Source organism: Bidens hawaiensis, unplaced genomic scaffold (assembly GCF_021521415.1).
Source record: "Bidens hawaiensis isolate Kalapana, Puna unplaced genomic scaffold, B.hawaiensis_p1.1 tig00001575_1, whole genome shotgun sequence".
Lineage (NCBI taxonomy): Eukaryota > Viridiplantae > Streptophyta > Magnoliopsida > Asterales > Asteraceae > Bidens > Bidens hawaiensis.
In genome coordinates this window covers 1,540,837-1,558,458 of record NW_027491088.1, presented here as the reverse complement: position 1 = coordinate 1,558,458, position 17,622 = coordinate 1,540,837, and the positions used below count along the sequence as shown (strand labels likewise).

The window sequence follows — 17,622 nt, the reverse complement described above, 5'->3', positions numbered from 1 at the left end:
AATAATGCGAATTTAGTCCAAAAAATTTATTTTATGCATATGGGCCCTCCACGTTTCCCAGTTCTTGCCAATTACATCTAAATCACTAACCCCGTTAAATTTAGTCGTTAAGTCAGAGATATATATATATGTCTTTTCACTATTTCTTTATTATAATATTAATTTCAGTGAACTGCGGTTTTCGTCCTTTTGGAATGTCCAAATCAGCGATTTTAGTCCAATAGTTTCAAGTTTGCAATTTTTATTCTTGTGGTTTCATTTCACTTGCAATTAAACCCGAATTTATTAACCTCGTTAAATATGGTCGTTAACCCATTTGCGTACCATTGACATGATGACCAGTTTTGTTGTTTTTCTCCCCAAATAAACCTGAGTCCTAATTCGCAAGCCCTCTAACGTGAGGGGCTGAGTGTATTTAGGGAAAACGGAAAAAAGAAGGAACAAAACTACCCCTCATGTGAATGGCACGCTGATGGGTTTAACAACCAGACTTAACGAGGCTAGGGAATTTGGATTTAATTGCAAGTGAAATGAAATCATAGGGAAGAAAATTGCAAATTGAAACTACTGTAGATTTGGACAAACCATAGGGACGAAAACCGTAGTTCACTGAAATAAGTATTATAATAAAGAAAGAGTGAAAAGACATGTTTACCCCTGACTTAACGATTAAATTTAACGGGGTTAGTGATTTGAATGTAATTGGCAAGAACTGGGAAACGTGAAGGGTCCATATGCAAAAAATAAACTTTTTGGACTAAATTCACATTATTTGTCTAATCACAAGGACTAAAATGGCACTTTACTCAATAAAGAAAGTAAATAATCAGTTAATAATATATAAATATAGGCATGTGCCCAACAAATGCCAAACTCGAGAAGAAGTTTATTTATTCCCGCAACCAGACGGTATCTTTAGCATTTGTATTGACTAAAGAAGAAAAGTTCATAACACTCACAAGAGTTTCCAATAGTTGAAGTTTGTACCACCTGAAAACTAATAATATAAATAAGTGGCGTTATAAAAAATTATCTTGCCAAACGGACAAATAAACAAGTTTATAAAGACTCACAACAACATTCCCTCGGCAATAACATATGCTTCAACATTAGGAAAGTGGATTCCTCCAAGATAATCAAAGAAACAAACCTACAATCAACATGAAAATGCTTAGTAATTAGTAAATAACCATTCTGTCCCTTTTACCCTTCTGGCTACAACAATACTTACATCAGGTTTATGGTTTTATGCATACAATTAAAATACAGTTTACATACTTGACATAGATTTAGTTTGAATACACCCGATACTCGTTTTTTTTTTCACTTGAATCAATATATGACTATATCTGGTATGAACTGCTGCAACTATGACTTATAACTTTTATGAAACGAGCAACCCATGATCTAACCAAATTGATACCTTTATAAATTGACCCATTTTGACCCAAACAGTCAAACGAAATTGATACTCTTATAACGTGACCCGTTTTGACCATAACCAAATTGATATCTTTTTTAAATGACAACACATATTTTAGATCGGGCTTTTTGGGCCAAACCAAATTTGATACCCATACCTTTTTAAGTAAATCGTTTTGAACAGTTTTTAATTATGTGGTGGCGGGTGTGAAATATGACCATAATACTGTTGGTTATATGAATTTAAAGTGCTACAGTTTCATCAATGTTGTAAAATTTAGTCAATTCTTATTCGTATAATATTTTACAACCTATGAAAGATAAGCAATAATGCAATATAAGAAATGCATAAACATAACTTAATAATAGGTTCATAATGTACTTCATTATCATGTATACAAGCAATTTTACACATGTTAAGTTTAGATAAATGGCAAACATACAAAGCTATGTAAAAGTTTTTTCCTTAATTATTTGAATAAACGTTTAATTATGAGGATTACCAATCTCTAATCATTAGTAAATGGGTTAATCGTCATGGCTTTGGGTTTTAAATGGTTTCAACTCAGCTTTGAGTGGAACCCGAGAACCCATTTAGCTAAACGGGTCGTGCCCATGTCAACCTAACGGGTTCACAAGTTGACCCATTTAGCCCACTTTTTGGTTTTTTTTGGTTTATTAAAATGTGTCATATAATAATTTGTTACCGATTTTTTTAATATTTGTAATATACAAATACTTAAATAGTATAAGCTCATTTAGGCCCGCCAGCCTAGTCGAGCTCGCTAAGTAAAGCTAGGGCTCGTTTATTCATCAAAGTTTTTTTAGGCCAAAGCCTCAATTCAAGTTGTCAACAAGCCAACCGCAAGTAGCTGACAAGCGTCATGTCTTGTTTAACCCCTACTCTAAATACAAACTATATTAAAAGGATGAGATAAGTAGTAAAAGGATAGTATATACCTTGAGTGTCATTTTGATAGGTAATAATGTAACTCGTGGATGAAATATACATCTTTTTCATCAACATATCATATTTATTAATATATCCATAACCACCAAAAGTGATTTGCATACCTCTGCAAATAAAAGATTCAGTTAGAAGATTACGATTGACTAACAAAACTTTCAATTATTAAATGTTTTACTTGCATATTAAATGCCATCATTTGAGATCCATGTGTACTTCCGCCATTTTTCCACCAACCCGCATAACGTTATCGAGGTGTCTCCCTGTCATTAAAAGGGCAACATTAGAAACCAAAGCGTAAAAATAAAACATATTACCTTAATGCACAATTAGTTCCAATTGGTTCAGTTTGTCTTTCCGCTTTGATGTTACATGTGAAACGCGCATATAAAGATAACGGAAAATAATACCTTTCAGTTGTTGCTCATAAGACGCCTTATCATGGCCAACCTAACTCGTATTGGCGGGCACATACATTTTGGATCTTCTGCAAACATTACAAAGATAAATATTATCATGACTTGAAATTTTCTCAAACCTCTTGGTAGGGGTAGGGCCACACATTGCAAAGGCCAACTTTTTTTCATTCATAACATATATTCTAAAGAGCAAACACCCCACAATGTAAAAAAAATGCATAAAAAAGAATAGGAAATGATTATGTTATTCTAAAAAAAATATACATTCTGGATAACTATATGTATAATCGATTGGGTTCGGTTCACTAAATTATGCTACACACCAATACCAAAAGAGATATTATAATTTGCGGTTAATCCGTAAGAAACCCGTGTTAAGTAACTAAGTTTACCTGGTTTTCAAAAGTGAACAAGTGCCAACCTAATATTGAGAAATTCAATGCATGAATTTGGTTACAAATTTACATTTATGAATTGGTCGATCCGGGTTCATTTCTATCTAACCGGTCAAATGAGTAAAAATAAAATATGACCTTAAAAGAAACGACTCAAACTGATTGAACATACAAACTTCTAAATAATTTTATAAAGTGTTGCTCGGTGTAAATGAGTAATTTGGATATGTAGTATGTTGGGTTAACCCAAAAGTTAAAACACTTTTTTCCAAAAAAAAAAAGTCCACAACAGTTTTTTGAATTGTTAGTTTTTTTTCTTTTTCAAATTTGTGCCCAAACTTATACTGTTCAATGAAAAACAACATGATGCTTTGGACGTGTGAGACATCATGATGCTATTTGAGTCCAACTTGCATATGAACTTTCATTAGTATTGCAAGAAGCAACTTTGAGTCATGCTACAAACTTTTAATGTTAAAACTGCTAATTTAAAAATCAACAATACTGCATAGTTCAATTGAAATTGAGTTTTTAGTATGCTGCAAATTTAGTACGGTTTAAAACTACATATCAACTTTTATGGGTTTTTTAAAAGCAGAAAAATTCACGGGTATTGTCTTTCATACTTAATGCCTCGTTGTAGCGTGTAAGGAAATCTGCTGGGCTCGAGTCAGATTGGGTAATCGTTTGGAATTTCTTTATTGCAGTAAACGTATGCCATAACCTACTATTATTACTTACATCAAACATCAATCCAACTCAAGCATATAATTCAAACAAAAATTACACGACTAAATATTTAAGAAATAACATTCACCTAAAATCTGTGTGCACGACTCTGTGAAATTGCATGCTTACGATGAGGACTCGAGAGGCGTACAAAGAGAAACTACAAACAAGAAACCTGTAGCATGAAATATGTCAATAAAGACTAAATTACAGTTAATAAGTAAAGTTGAACTTCATAACCTAAAGCTTAAATCCAATTAAAATCACAGAACTAAACTCTATTTCAAAAAAATCTCAATTCATATTAGATACTAAATTAAATCATATGCTAATTTTTAAGACAAAAAAAACCCTAAATTGGATTGGATTGAAAGCATACACATGCAATTAATTGAAACCCTATAATCAGTTAAACCCATACGTGAAGGTAATCAGGGAAGTTGAATGTGCACCTGGTTTTCGTGATGCGAAGGTGGTGGCTGAGAGAGATACCACAGGGGTGAAGATCGGCATTATATTAGGCTGAGGGGTGTGGGGCTTCAACGGGGGCGCTAGAGCCCCTCAGCTCGCGCCCCCAGGCGCTAGCACCACACCCCCGGGGCGCGAGAGGGGCGCGAGAGGGGCGCGAGCACGAAAAACAAAGCAGGCGCAAGCACCTTCGCGGGACGAATATGGCGTAAAGGGGCATGGGAAAACGTGAAAGAGCCGTTGGACATTTAAATTGAGCCGTTGGGCTCTTATTTAATAAAAAAAAAAAGTTTTTTCTTCCTATATATAACCCATTTCATATAAAACAATTACCACAACTTCAAAAAAAAACCCAAAATCAACCCATCTTCCCAATTTTTTTTTTAAAAATAATGTCGTCGTACTCGTCTGATTCCGACTCCTCCGAAGAAGTTGAATGTGCACCTGGTTTTCGTGATGCGAAGGTGGTGGCTGAGAGAGATACCACAGGGGTGAAGATCGGCATTATATTAGGCTGAGGGGTGTGGGGCTTCAACGGGGGCGCTAGAGCCCCTCAGCTCGCGCCCCCAGGCGCTAGCACCACACCCCCGGGGCGCGGGAGGGGCGCGAGAGGGGCGCGAGCACGAAAAACAAAGCAGGCGCAAGCACCTTCGCGGGACGAATATGGCGTAAAGGGGCATGGGAAAACGTGAAAGAGCCGTTGGACATTTAAATTGAGCCGTTGGGCTCTTATTTAATAAAAAAAAAAGTTTTTTCTTCCTATATATAACCCATTTCATATAAAACAATTACCACAACTTCAAAAAAAAACCCAAAATCAACCCATCTTCCCAATTTTTTTTTTAAAAATAATGTCGTCGTACTCGTCTGATTCCGACTCCTCCGAAGAGGATGATTTGCTTCTTCATGTAGGGGGAGTTTTGACCGCAACCGTGGTCAATCTCTTGCAAAATCAAGCCCATTGTTTGTTTAATTTTTAGTATGTTTTCTTTTATTAGATTAGTGTTATTATTAAGTATTATTGTTTGTTTAATTTTTAGTATGTTTTTTTTTTGTAATTTGAATTTTAAAAAAAATGTGTGTTTTTTTTAATAATTTATAGGTTTTTTTAATAATACGTTTTTTGAATATATTTATAAAAAAATAAAAAAAAAATCCGCTGGAGCCCCTCCACACCAGGGCCAGGGGCTCCAACGGGGGCTCCAACACCCCCCTTATCCAGTTTCTCTCTCTGCCACACGTCACAATATTATTGGCTGGAGCCCCCACTCGCGCCCCCATTAGAGCCCCCCACACCCCTCGGCCTTACATAGAAACTGACAGCAATTAAAACAAATTGATTGAGGAATGGATTGATTGTTGAAGGCTGTGACGTATGTAGATGAATTAAAAAGAAACTATTGAAGTGACCGGTCGGGATGGTTGCATCGGACTTGGAAGCAGGAGCAGTCAATTACCATTATTATTATGGGAGGAAGTGTCTATAATGTAATATAGATATAGATATTGATAAAATCAAACCCATAATCAAATAAAATTGATTCTTTTATTTAATGTTTCTTATTTGAAATTACATTCTGATTTATCGAACGCTATAAAACTTAGTGCTATAAATTTGATTTGACAGAGATAAGTTTGTACATCATTTAATGCTGAACTTATTCATAATCGAACACCAGAATATGCTTTTATGGAACTATACAATGTGAATATGTGATGGACACAAAAAATATTCTCATGAAATTGGAAATTTTTAAGCATCATTAATTCATCGCTAAATATTAAATCTTCTTGGTCCGCTCTGGGTCACATGATTAAAATATTAAACCAAAGTTTTTCTATTCAACTTTAATCTTGAGAAAATTGTTTTCTCACATTCATAGTTCCTAAAGTTATAAGTCTATTTGTTGTAGGTTAACCAGCAAGTGCTAGTTAAAACTTCGCATCACTATGTGACGTAGGTAGTGAGACATTAATTAACTCACCCCTTGAGTAGTGCGTATTAATTAGCTATAACAAGCATTAACATGAAATTGAAAATTATTATTAATTTTGTTATTGAAAAGGAATGGACCCCAAACAAAATCCATCATAACGCTTATTAATGCCTTATCGCATGCTTCGTAATGCCCCGGGTTTGAAGCTCTGGTGCAACAGTGCGGTGTAGTTGGCATTATAGAGACTATGTGGCAATGAAAACGCCCAAGGCGTTGGTCGATAACACACAATCTAAATGCAAACCTAAATCAACCGATAAGTTTCAAGCTAAAATTAACAAAATATTCGAAAGCAAACTAAAACTTTTTTAAAAATGTGGTTGACAACTTGACATGCACCTCTACTCAAATAGGCCCTTTAATTTCATCTTTTTGGTTAACGTGATAAGATGAAATTGATTTTCATTCGAAGGGATCCAATGGAAGGTCTTCCAAATCAATTTTCTCAAAAGTATTACTGAAAGAAGATAAAGTCTCAAACTTTATGTTTTAATAGTTGTTGCATAATCAACCCCAAACTTCAAGTCTTAACAAAACTAAGTCACAATTTTAACATTTTGACAACATAACATATATTTATCACTATAAAACTGATCAATTAACCCTAAAATTACCTGTTGTAACTTGTAAGAGACAAAGTCACTGAAAAAAAGGTTTAGTACCTAATAGATATGAAAAAAATGGATTTATCACCACAACAAAGTTAACTTAAGAGTAAGTGTTTCATCCATTAATTTTGATGGGTCCAATAGAAATTTTAAGGTATTGCCCCCGAGGTTGGTTAATTGCGTGTTTCCAACCATAACAACACCCACCTTAGCTTTAGCTAGATCAAAACTCAAGCCGGAAAAAACAAATGATGGTGGTGGTCGATTCTCAAATCAGAAGATGGTGGTGCTCGAGACGATGGCTTTGTTCAAATGGTGGGTGGCCGGGGGTGGGGTTCCACGTCTGCTAACAAAAAGGAAGACGAAGGCATGGTGATCGTGAAGATTTTACATATTAATATTAGATTTTGTCTTATTGTTATTTTGTATATTATGTTAAAAGATCGAAATGTCATTTTATTTAACAGAGAACACGCCGTTCTAAAAAATAATTAATAGAGAATACTAACATTATTAGTTTGTTGGATATAGTTGCAATTAATATGAAACCATAAAAATGGAAAAGATAAATTTTAAATTTTTGAACCAAGATAACGTATCGGATCAAATACCAAGGACGAAAACCGTAATTTAGTGATGATTTATAAAAAGCAAAAAAGCCTGCATCAAAATATTCGCGATCTGCCGTAATAGTTGTTTATTTGATTTTCGGTGCTAAAGATCATATAGTATCATATCTCCATGAGAATAAAAAAAAAGGTGTTTTTTGTCATCATGTGTGGATCCCACTTCTCCACTATTAAGCCTACCACTTCTCCAACAAAACGATTGATAACTTAATAATAAACCTAACAATATTATTGTAGGATATAATTGAATATAACAACATGAGGCTACACACAGTCAACATATTGAATTTAGAAAAACAAAATTCGAATGATATCAAATAATAAAATGTTTATTAAAAATTAAAACAATGGAAAATTAAAAGGTTATTCACAGTGACACGCAGAGCCCGAGGAATTAATGATTGATATTTAGTAGAATAGGTTTTGCGATTCAAAAAGGGATAGCGGCACAACTTGTTGCTCGTTTACCCATTATCAAGATGCAGTTTGATTTATGTTAATATGTTTTAATGAAATCATAACGAACTATTTTGGATCAAAAGATTATAAATTTGAGGTAAAATTTGTTATATACAACATAATTTTAATGAATAACCATATTTACTGGTATTTTAGTGCTATTCTATACAATAATCGTTTTACTTTTACGATTTTGACCATTTAGCTCTAAAAATGACACATACATGACAAGTATTTAGTAAATGGCCAAAACAAAGTATATTTCACCATGTAAAACAATCTATGGGGGTGTTTAGCCTAGCTTTTTTAACAAAGCTTATAGCTTTTTTAGCTTTTTTTACAAAATAAGCTTAATTTAGTGTTTGGTTTAGCTTTTTAAGCTTATGCTTATGAGCTTATATAAGCTCATTTAGAGAAGCTTATGTGAAGATGGTTTTTTAGCTTATTTGAAGAAAATTATTTGTTTAAAATTGTATGTTACTCATTTTCTCTTAAATGGTGATGGATTAGTAATTATTAAAGCAACTTATTACTCTCACAAATTAAAGAATAGTGGATTTAACAGCTTATTAAGACACATAATTAACTTGTAGGATATAAGCTAATCCAAACACTTGAAAATAGCTTATCAAATAATATAAAATAAGCTATAAGCTAATTTAAAATATAAGCATAAGCCAAAATAAAAAAGCTAGGCCAAACACCCCCTATGTTAGGTCAGATTATAGTTAATGCCTAAATAAGTTATATTTCATTTCTTTTGGTAATAACTAATAAGCGTTACATGGTCGACTCAACAAATTCATGGTTTAAAGGTTTATTAATCAAATAATTGGCAACATTTCGAGTTAGGTCGTCACGATAATTTTTTTAGCTCCCTTTTGTTAGAATCTCATTAAGAGTTTAAATTTTCAATTACTTGTTTACCACAAGTTAATATTTTAAAAATGAAACTTGAAGATTTGATCAAATCTTAAGCATCTAGAAAAAAATATTATATTTAGATTTTTATATGCAGTCTTATTATTTATAACTTATAAGTTGCATTTTTTTTAAACGACGACTTTCTTGTGTTTAAGCTACTACATTCCACAAATTGATAATAGCCTCGTTGGGTTATTTTGGCCAGACCCTCTTGTCATAACCAGACTTATATTAGTTAACTAATAATAATATATCTTATAATAATATAACTTTTAAAAACCGTAATATATATTTTATGATTACTTTATTGGACATAAAATATTTGCTCAAAAGGTGTACCACGTGAGAACCATTAATTTGGCAAAAAGGTGCTATTTGTCATTTTCGGTTATGAGAACCCACCTCTCATTTTTTATTGCTTTGCCCATCCTTTGGTATATCCAATATAAAAAAACAAATGTGCCCAAATATGCACAAGACATAATGATTGAGCGTTTCAACTTTTAATGGCCAAAAAGTACACATAAAATATTAACACTTTGTTTTATATAATCATCATAAACTATACATTTAAAAATAGTTTCATAACGTCGGTAACATAATCTAAATTAAAGAGACAGTGTATGAGATAGCAATAGAATATAAAAATATATGGTTTACGAGCTATGTATTGTTCTTGATATTTGTTATTCGTTTAAACATATAAAACAAGAGCGCCTACATGACTTTGTGTTAAGGGGTGAGATTTTACTGTGTATGAATATAACTTTAATTTTCAAAATAAATTGGTATGTTTGGCAAAACTAGCTGGTAGCTGTAGCTGGAAGCTGATAGCTGGTGGCTAGAAGCTGATGGCTGGAAGCTGGTAGCTTTTTAGATATATTTAGATGTTTGGCAGAGTAGCTAGAGCATTAATAAAATGTATAAAATTACTAAAATGGGCATAACTATAAACAAAAATAGTAAATGTATTTATTTTGTAAGGTTATTTCAGTAAATTAATATACTAAAAGCTTGTAGCTCTTTCTAAACGCTACCAGTATAAACTTTAAGCTTTAAGCTTTTTCTTCTGACCTAAAAGCTTCAAGCTCCTTGAACCAAACAAGACTTTTAATTGAGTATGAACTTTTTCTTTAAAGCTTGAAGCTTGTAGCTCCTAAAAGCTTCACGCCAAATATGTGATTTGAAATGCCGTTTATTTTGGAGTGCAATTTCAACAATAGGAAACATGTATTTTCTATAAATTGTGAGAATTTTGACAAGTTTGACCAACTGTAGTTCTATTGAGTTGACTTTGACTTTCAAGCTTTATGGAAAAGTGGCCATGAAAGCAACTCTGGGCGGCCCATAAAGTCCTGACAGAGAGCCCATCACCTCCTCTGTTTTTTATGTCTCCACTACAAGTATTTGAAATGGACGGTTAATTCCCATGACTTTTCGTACTAGCCACATAAACACCAAGAGATTTTGGTGCAGTATACAAGTTACAACACTTTATATATGATTAAGTTGAAGTAAGGGTTTCAAGAAACTAATCACACTTATGCACCTCTTTAATCACACACAACTACACAAGTACCTCCATGAGGCTTACTAAAGATAAATTAATCTTTCGACTAGGCTGAAAGCGTATTAATTTTTTGACTGGTATTTACAAGAATAAATATGTAAGTTACATGTTATAACAAACAAAGTTATGATTATAGGAAACCTATAAAGGTCGATTATGATTTTACTAATACCACAAACCTTAAAGTTAAATAGTGAGCACTGAAGAGTTCAAATTTAGTCTACAATGACAAATCCAACTGCGACATAATGAGACGTGAACACACATAGGTCGGTTCATGACTTCATAAGCAATGTGGTAATGTGTAGGTGGAACAAAAAACCGCTAGCAAGGCAAGTAACTATATTCTAAATTCAATACACATAACTAACAACACAAGTATGTGGACGGAAGTTCCTTTCTTAATGGAAATCTTATTACCATTACAACTAGATCATTAGTAGCGACAAAATAACCTATATTTCGTCAATCATATGTTACATAACCAGTTATAGATTAATCACTTTCAAATCATAACCAAGTCCATCTAGTTTAGCTTTATCCGTTCATGATTCAAAACACCCCTCCTAATCAATTCCCTTGAACAACAATATTCCCTATTAAGAAATATGACCCACTCGTTTATTCGTTTCTAAGATTCAAGTACTTGGAACATATTGTATCGAATACATGCTTAACGACATTTCAAAAACTCAAGGGACCAACTATTATTTCTCAAAACTAAAAGGGCTTATATCTTATTCACTAACAATAAAGGACTAATTATATAACTCCACCATTAAAAAACTAGTTTCACACTTTGATGGGAGGAAGAATTCAAGGATAAAAGACCTGTCTCCTCACCCATACTTTCACCATAATTTAATTATAATTAATTAAACAAACAAAATGAAGATTCAATGCGATATGTGTGAGAAAACTGAAGCCTCCGTTTACTGCACCGCCGACGAAGCTTCTCTTTGCCACGGCTGTGACCGCCGTGTCCACCACGCCAACAAGCTCGCCAGCAAACACCACCGCTTCTCCCTCCACTCTTCCTCCGATCAACCGCCTCTATGCGATATCTGTCAGGTAATATAAAATAAAATATATTCTAATAATAAAATTTGCATTGATTCTATCGATATGCGTTAAATCGATTGCACTGGTGTATATCGATTGCCGTTAATGATTCAAACAATTGCACCGATATACATCGGTCGCAGTTAGTTAGTTATTTAAACAGTTGCACTATTTGATTACGATTAATGATTTACACAATTGCACCGATACGCATCGATTGCAGTTACCTATTCAAACAATTGCACTGTTGTACATTGCTTTCCGTTAATGATTCTACTAGGCTCGAGCTCGGTTTGTGTTGACTTACGAGTTTTGAGCTCTTTTTCTAAAGCTTGGCTCGGGCTCAACATGCTTATCATTTATAAATTATATTAGATCCATAATCCATTTTGTTTATTTTTATATATTCTAAGAAAACTTTAAACGAATATAAGCTTGGGTTGAGATTGTGTGCAGTACCTTAAACAAGTAAATCTCGATTGTGTAGTGTGTAATTAATACATAGAAGTCTAAAAAGGTTAACCCTTAAAAAGTTAAAAGTTAAAAGTTAAAACTACTCACGACTTGTTAAGGCTTGGCGAGCCTAAACAATCTTTCCATGCAAATATGCAAGGCTCGAGCTCAGGCTCGGAAATTAAAACAAGCTTTATTTGAGGCTTGAGCTCAGGCTAGAAAGTAAACGGACTTTATTTGAGGCTCAGTTTGGGCTCGATATGGTCGGCTCGTTTCGAGAGCTTCTTATCGATCCGATCTCCAATAGCTTGTGAGTGGCTCTGCTCGGCTCATTTGCACTGATATGCGTCTATCACCGTTAATTATTCAAACAGTTGCACCAACTATGGCTTAAACTGATAAGATCATATAATTGTAAGCAGGAGAAAAGAGCATTTCTATTTTGCAAAGACCGAGCGATTCTCTGTAAATCATGTGACATCTCAATTCATTCAGCGAACGAGCACACACAATATCACAGTCGATTTCTTCTCGCTGGAGTTAAGCTGTCGGAATCATCTTCGTGTTACGATAGTTCATCGGATCAATCTCGTTGTTCTTCAAATTCTAACGGATCTATCAATAGCAGAAAACCCTCTTACGTTTCCAAAGATCAAAACCTTAGAACAACTACACATTCGACCTCTGTAAACAATCGTTATGAAGGCGTGAGCCAAGACGACAGCGTTTCAATGGAGGCCAGTAGCATATCCGAGTACTTAACCGAAACATTACCCGGATGGCATGTTGAAGAGTTTTTGAACCCTCCTGTTTCCCATCCGTACGGATTGCTTGAGGTTTGTAATTATTAATTAACCTTTTGATTATTGAATTATTAGACATTAGTTATGATTTATGAATATAATATAAGATACAAAGATTCTAAAAGAGTGATGGTGTGACAGGGTCCATTTATAGCACATGATTCTGACAGCAATGGAGATTTGGGTTCATTCTGGTCACAAGATTTGGGTAGTTTGGTAAATTCGTCGAATGATCAAATATCAAGAACAAGCATGGAGAATGTTGACAACTTGTATAAAGACCAGTACACATTCAAGAGACCAACACAACTATGGTAGATTGGTATCTCAGTAACTTATGAATCTTTTCTTTTACATCTTTTTTGTAATAGTATTAGTTTTGAAATTTTAAAAAGTTGCAGAATCGTTTGTTTTTTTAGGAGATTGTGTGGATTCATGACCTTAATGTATCAAAGTTTAAATGATAACATCTTTATAGTTTTCGATCTAGTATATGAACAAACATAAATGAACAGATATAATAGAACGTATATGAACAAACATAAACGTACGAAAGCCGTGTTCATGTTTGTTCGTTTAACTAAGTGAACAACAAATTATGTTCTCTTTCGTATTAACGTATTACGTAAACAAGAGTTACGCCCAACAGTTGATAGATTGTTTGCTGTTTGGTTCATTTACTGGACTTTTATATGAAATAAAATAATTAAACAACATTAGGTTAGTTCATGGATGATTTTGTTCATAGTATCAAATCAACTATAACGATAGCTTAAAAAACAACCCGTTTTAAAGTTTAAACCATTGCCGCCACAGACTAGGCAACACCTTAAACTGGGTGATTTTTAATCCTCTTGGGCTGGATTGCTAGGTATAAACTAGCCCAAACTAGCCTACATAATAAATGGAAACCATGCATATCAACTCTAATTACACAGCCAGTTTTACAATGTAATAAATGAAAACTATACCTATCAGGCTATCAGTAAGGATTTCTTTTGAAAAAACTGTATATGGCTATAAACTAAGCATTACATTTATAAGAAAAAAATCACACAACACTATATTTCGTAACGAAATCATATTGCAAGAACATATGTTTCCACTTTAGGAAGGTGAGCCATCATGATCATCCGACTCCCTCCTATTTTGACGTGCATTTCGTCTAGCCATTTCCTTAATCTCTGCCTCCTTTTTCGTAAAAATCTATCAAATCCTTGAAACTAATGGCTCGTGAGGGCCATCTCCCTCCACGTGTATCTGACTCGGCTTCCAAAATCTCGTGTGGCTCTTCTTCATTGGGTTTAAACCTGCGGTACTGACACATCATCCGACAGAAGAAAATGCTTAGAGAAATGACGCACGCGACACCACAAATGACAAATAAGCCCCAGAAATTGCTGAGTGATAAACTGCTATCTTCAAAATCCGTGGCTTGCGTCGAGCATGAAGCTGCTGACAGCCATTTGTCATGAATTCGTTGTAGTTCTCGGGTTTCAGACAGTTGGAGGATGGCGGTTGATAGGTCAACTGCTAGAGGTGAGTCTCTCTGGAAAGCCTGAAATGCAAGTTGAATCTTTTAAGTCAAACAAAATATTTTTTAAATTTAATTGATTAAATCGTTTAACCGTTTTAGAAATCTATAAAACCGAAATAACTGAAGCATAACCAAATTCATTTATATTGTTTATCGATTGAAACGGGCCCAACAATTAACAAAAATATCAGGCCCAAATTCATTATTTTAGGCCATTATTTTTTTCGGCCCAAAATTTTCAAGCCCAAATAGTAAAACCAAAACACTGTAAGAGAACTGGGTTTGAGCCTAAAACCAACCCGCACACACCCCTAGCTAAAACAAACTCAGTTTGACTTTAGAAGTCAAACTTTGACTTTTTAAACAGACAAGGGAAGAGTAACTTACAAAGCCCCAACCGCTTTTAGTGAACTCTTGGCCAACGATCCTGAACTCGCACTTGGTGTAACGCATGAGCAGCTCTACATACGGAAGCTCATCGACAATGGCAGCCACACCACCACCTTTTGGACCTAACCGTAGTGCATTTGCATACTCCTCTTCACCTCTCAAGTATTTGATACGCGATTCAGCAATATTAAGCTCCCGAATCATATAATTATACGCAAAACTCCCGTCTTGAATTCCAATCGGCTCATTACTTGCTATCAAACTATCTATCCCTTCAATACGCGATGTCAGTTGTTGTACTGTTAGGATTGATGTCAAACTGGCTGTGTAACTAGAGTTGATAATCAACACTACAAACAGCCACAAGATCAACACTAACCGCCCCAACGTGCTTACAGTGTTCTCTCCTGCATACAGTAAAATCCTAATGTAAAGTTTTCATATATGATATTTTCTTGGTTTAGTCAGGATTTGTACTTACTGTGTGAGAAAAACATAGTTGAGAAGCTAAACCTGAAATTTCAAGACAACTGTTAAAAACTGATTATTTGATATTGGTACGACTTACGAGCGTGCACAAAACAGAAAAAACCAAAATAATCAAAACCAAACAAAAATGACAGTTTGGTTTTATGTTTTCATAAAAACGGAACTTTCTGTTCGGTTCCAGTTTTGCATGTAATTAAAATAAAAAAAACATGTAAATCAACCTGAATTTTTATATTTTCACTTTTAATTTTAAATATTAATTTATAAAATTTAATATAATAATGTAATCACAATATTTTTATTTCCACATGTATAATAATCAAATCACTAATTAACAAAAATAACTTAGGCCCAAATTCATTAATTTAGAAAAAAAATTCAAACCAAAATGTTAAAATAACAAAAAGCAGAAAGACTTTCAATAAAAATGAATTTTCGGTTTTTTATTTGGTTTGAGCCCAAAACCGACTCAAACTGAGTCTGCACACCCCTAGTCCCTAGATGTTGGTGCAACAAAAAAAATACTAACCAGAAGATTGTCATGACTTGTTGACTCGGCGGACCACGAAACTCATGATTCAACCGATGCTCGAGAATCCAAACAACACATCCAACCAAAAGAAAAAATCCACCAGTGACGAGCCACATTTCAATTGTGAACGGTTGGAGAAACGCCCATGGTTTGGGTTTCGCTTTATTGGCCGCCACAACTATCACAAGCCCAGACTCCATGTACGGCTGTGTAAAGTCAACTATTCGCTTCCGATTTGTTGTTATAGTAAACATCCCCCACAGCTGCATCATACGTCTAAAAATGTACACAAATCAAAATAATGTTATTATCCTACACCAATACTATACTTTAAAAAAATATATAGATTTGATACTAAAATTTGACCAAGAAAGTCAAACAAGAACTCACATTATCAGCCACTGCGTTGACCAGATTCGTGTAACTCGGGTTTCTTTTACCGTCACCGTACAAAATGTACTTTCGTGGGACGGGGTACGGCAATAAATTCACAGCAGCCTCAAAAACATCTATACAATATCCTCTTACCCCTAGAGTTGACTTAACCTTTGTCACCACCTCCTTATAACTATGCCTATACGGGACCGCAACTCGTAGCGGCTTCCCATTATTCGGGAACACCCATCCACGCGGCTTATCACTCGTCTCACCCGGCCAAATCACACTAAAAAGCCGTTGATCCGAACTATTCTTACGTTTCCCACACAACGATTCGGGTGAAGCAACCGAGAGACCCGAGTGGTTTGACCAGTACCCGACGGTCCGTACACCGGTCCCACCAATGTTAATCACATCATAAGCTGGATGAACCATGTTTTTATCTTGGTCAAACTTGACCTCACCGGTCAAACCTACAAATGTTGTGTTTAAAATTGTTTCAAGAAGCTTACTTCCCTCGTTAAATATCCGAAGTGCGGATAATCGAAGCTCGCTATTATTCGTTTTTCGAAGATTAGGATCATACGAAAACGTTACTCTTGATCCGGATTTGAAAAATTTATCAAGTGCGTGTGCGAGTAACCATACGGAATCATAAGCGTAAAGTGCGTACGAATTTAAACCCTTGTTTTTATCCATAAACCCTTTTTTAACATCAGAATTCGTCGTGTATTGCCGAAGAGACACGATGCCTTGAATAAGGTCCATCGTGTCAGAATCTGGCAACACAGACGAATCCAAAACCGCGGGTAGCCAATCCGTGGTTATCCAAACATATCCACTAGTCAACATCCCAAGCTTTTTTGCCACGTGGAATATCTCCAACCCGGAGTCAGGGTTTACATGCACCACGTAAACACTGGACTCCAATAAGTTTACTCCCGTAAGTAATTCAGTAATGTTGGCGCGTGACGCGCCAGGAGTAAACGACGCTTTGTAGGTAATCCTAGCGCGTTTATTTGAAAGCGCATCGGATAATGCTGATATGCCGTTGCGGCCGTAATCGTCGTCTACGAATATGGCAATGACTTCTTTCCATTCGAAGTGGAGGACGAGGTCCGTGATGGCGGACATTTGGTGGAAGTCGTTTTGAGTAGTTCGGATGAAGTACGGGTATTGGAGCGACGAAAGGGTCGGGTCGGTCGCCCCGAATGATAAAAGCGGGACGTGAAGCTCGTTTACGACGTGAGAGATTACGTGCGCAATGCCGGAGGATTGCGAACCGATTGCCGCAACAACGTCTTTTTCCATCAACTCCAAAGCTATTCATAGACAATAACAAGCAAATATGATGAAAATGTTCATTCATTGGTCAATGTCGACAAAATATT

At 34.9% G+C, this 17,622-nt stretch overlaps 1 long non-coding RNA gene and 2 pseudogenes across 3 annotated transcripts; 1 reads left to right on the top strand and 2 right to left on the bottom strand.

Moving 5' to 3' along the window:
* Positions 1-842: 842 nt before the first annotated feature.
* Positions 843-2,558, bottom strand: LOC143585510 (uncharacterized). The gene is made up of 3 exons (XR_013144553.1): positions 2,383-2,558; positions 1,074-1,150; positions 843-990 (listed from the first exon to the last, which is right to left on the bottom strand). It is a non-coding gene; the product is annotated as an uncharacterized LOC143585510 (long non-coding RNA).
* An 8,863-nt stretch (positions 2,559-11,421) lies between these two features.
* Positions 11,422-13,223, top strand: LOC143585503 (B-box zinc finger protein 21 pseudogene; annotated as a pseudogene). Its single transcript, XR_013144552.1, has 3 exons — positions 11,422-11,658; positions 12,525-12,938; positions 13,047-13,223. The product of XR_013144552.1 is annotated as a B-box zinc finger protein 21 pseudogene (transcript).
* A 668-nt stretch (positions 13,224-13,891) lies between these two features.
* On the bottom strand, positions 13,892-17,622 carry LOC143587494 (glutamate receptor 3.4-like; annotated as a pseudogene). Its single transcript, XR_013144904.1, has 5 exons — positions 16,244-17,622; positions 15,851-16,129; positions 15,314-15,345; positions 14,830-15,239; positions 13,892-14,463 (listed from the first exon to the last, which is right to left on the bottom strand). The product of XR_013144904.1 is annotated as a glutamate receptor 3.4-like (transcript).